The 3,075-nt window shown below is 42.6% G+C and overlaps 1 long non-coding RNA gene across 1 annotated transcript; it reads right to left on the bottom strand.

The window, feature by feature from the left end:
• Positions 1 to 628: 628 nt before the first annotated feature.
• Positions 629 to 2,162, bottom strand: LOC118966094. Its single transcript, XR_005053325.1, has 4 exons — positions 1,682 to 2,162; positions 1,490 to 1,602; positions 1,300 to 1,409; positions 629 to 1,210 (listed from the first exon to the last, which is right to left on the bottom strand). It is a non-coding gene; the product is annotated as an uncharacterized LOC118966094 (long non-coding RNA).
• Positions 2,163 to 3,075: the final 913 nt, after the last annotated feature.

Raw genomic sequence — 3,075 nt, 5'->3', positions numbered from 1 at the left:
GTCCACAGGTAGAACATCAGTTAAAGGTGATGAGGTGTCCACAGGTAGAACATAAGTTAAAGGTGGATGAGGTGTCCACAGGTAGAACATCAGTTAAAGGTGGATGAGGTGTCCACAGGTAGAACATCAGTTAAAGGTGGTGAGGTGCCCACAGGTAGAACATCAGTTAAAGGTGGATGAGGTGTCCACAGGTAGAACATCAGTTAAAGGTGGATGAGGTGTCCACAGGTAGAACATCAGTTAAAGGTGGTGAGGTGCCCACAGGTAGAACATCAGTTAAAGGTGGATGAGGTGTCCACAGGTAGAACATCAGTTAAAGGTGGTGAGGTGTCCACAGGTAGAACACCAGTTAAAGGTGGGTGAGGTGTCCACAGGTAGAACACCAGTTAAAGGTGGTGAGGTGCCCACAGATAGAACATCAGTTAAAGGTTGATGAGGTGTCCACAGGTAGAACATCAGTTAAAGGTGGATGAGGTGTCCACAGGTAGAACATCAGTTAAAGGTGGATGAGGTGTCCACAGGTAGAACATCAGTTAAAGGTGGATGAGGTGTCCACAGGTAGAACATCAGTTAAAGGTGGATGAGGTGTCCACAGGTAGAACACAAGTTAAAGGTGGATGAGGTGTCCACAGGTAGAACATCAGTTAAAGGTAGGTGAGGTGCCCACAGGTAGAACACCAGTTAAAGGTGGATGAGGTGTCCACAGGTAGAACATCAGTTAAAGGTGGTGAGGTGTCCACAGGTGGGTGATTTTACTTGTTTGAACAAAATACAAATAAAAACTACTGTACTGCATTTGTACTTTCAGGAAATAAAGAAGAAAAAAGAAAGGCATATTGTCTATATTTGACACTGGGGAGGTGATGGTGACACTGATGATCAGAAAAGATGGTAGCCTACTGCTCTTCCATCTGGTGTGTCAGCAGGGTGGTCAGGATTGTTCACTGGTTGAGTAGGACATTGTTCTCTAATTGTGGCAATGTTGTGGAGAATCACACAAGCCCCAATAATGTCACATGCCCTTTCTGGGGTGACCCTGACCCTACAAAGGCACTGGAACCGGGCCCTGAGCATCTCGATGGTCATCGCTACCCTGGCTCGTGTCCTGCAGTGAGCCAAGTTATAATGTTGCTGCAGGCCGGGCTCAGGGTTAGCAAATAGGGCTGGTCGGGGTACCCTCTGTCACCGAGCAGGTAACCATCGGACTCTCCTGTGATAATACAAGGATTCAGTTGCAGTAAGAGGAAACAAAATATTGATTATAATAGGATATAGCTATATATATATATATAAACTCACCACAAGCAAATCTAGCGCTCAGTGTACACTCACAAAGAATGTGCTAGTCATGCACAGACCCAGGCCACTTTGCTTCCATGTTGCTGATGATGTGGGCTGCATCACATGATCTTCTCAGTGCAGAACAGTAATTAGCTGTATTGTGAAGTATCTTTCATTTGGAATGCTAAATGATAATATTTAGGCCTACCTGCACAGTAATGCTGTGGAAAGACTTCCTATTCACACAATCTCCTTCATTTACTGAAGGAGCTGTGATAGGAATATGAGTGCCATGTATGCAGCCAATCACACCTGGAAACCCTAAAATATATCAAATTAACTGATTAGTGCTTCAAGTCTCAAAGCTTCATACTAAATAAATTATTGCTTAGACTGATACCTGTAATTTTATGGAATTCTTCTTTGAGTCTTGAGGCTCTGTAACTTGGGAACACCACAAGTGTACAGTAAACTTTCAGTGCAAGAGTCACATTTCTGACAGCCCGACAGACGATTGCCTTGGAAATATGCTCAGTGACCGATGTTATATAGAAAACTGATATTGGCGAAAAAAGGAAGTGCAACACAAAGAATTTGTTCCGAACTGAGAGCATGCCCACGATGTGTCATATGAATGATATGAGGGCTGGGAATATTGTTCCGGTGAATGAACGATTGTGCAGAAAAACGGAAACACTCAAACAGATAATCATCAGGGAACGATAAAACATCCAAGCGGGATCTGATCACCCTCTCCCGACTGAGATTTCTGCGGAGTATTTGTGCTTCAATATCAACTGGCTCTTCAAGAAAAGGACACGCCATGTCTGACACCTCCTTCAGTCTGCATGCTTCAGCTAAAGAAGAGGAGAAACTAGTTGAAGAAAACCTGCCCGCGAGCAGGTTAGCTTCACGTATTGTGTTGCCATAGTAACCGACTCAGCGTTAAACTGAACTGGTTTTGTGAACCCGAAAACGCAGAGTTTCCTTCAACTCTGAGTCGACTAACTCTTGAGTTCACTAAACCCGCTTTATTAAACAGGGCCCAGATGTATGTCCTTGAACCGATTACTTTAAAATCACACACAGACGAAGGATAAGGATAATTTTGTTGCAAATTGCAGCCTGCAGTACCTCGGTCGGCCTTCAACTTGAGATACTCAATACTGAGCTAGCCTGCAATGTCCCTTCCCAGAGTAGCTGAATGGAAACATGGAATGTTTCCAAAAATTCCTCCACAGACAGCTGAGAGAACATAGAACATATTTTACTCCTCCATGTGATAATAACGGCGACACGCAAATGACACTTCCACTTCCTTTGACAATAAACATAAACACAAATAGACAAAAAGGGACAACTTAACATTTACATACAGTTGAAGTCGGAAGTTTACATACACTTAGGTTGGAGTCATTAAAACTCGTTTTTCCAACACTCCACAAATATCTTGTTAAAAATCTATAGTTTTGGCAAGTCGGTTAGGACATCTACTTTGTGTATAACACAAGTAATTTTTCCAACAATTGTTTACAGACAGATTATTTCACTTATAATTCACTGTATCACAATTCCAGTGGGTCAGAAGTTTACATATTCTAAATTGGCTGTGCCTTTAAACAGCTTGGAAAATTCCAGAAAATTATGTCATGGCTTTAGGAGCTTCTGATAGGCTAATTGACAAAATGTGTGTCAATTGGAGGTGTACCCCTAGATGTATTTGCAGACTCTGAGGCCTTTCAGAACAGGTGTATATATACTGAGATCATGTGACAGATCATGTGACACTTAGAT

Source organism: Oncorhynchus mykiss, chromosome 9 (assembly GCF_013265735.2).
Source record: "Oncorhynchus mykiss isolate Arlee chromosome 9, USDA_OmykA_1.1, whole genome shotgun sequence".
NCBI classification, from domain to species: Eukaryota; Metazoa; Chordata; class Actinopteri; order Salmoniformes; family Salmonidae; genus Oncorhynchus; species Oncorhynchus mykiss.
The sequence above is the reverse complement of the archived record's forward strand: the minus strand, read 5'-3'. Positions and strand labels throughout refer to the sequence as shown.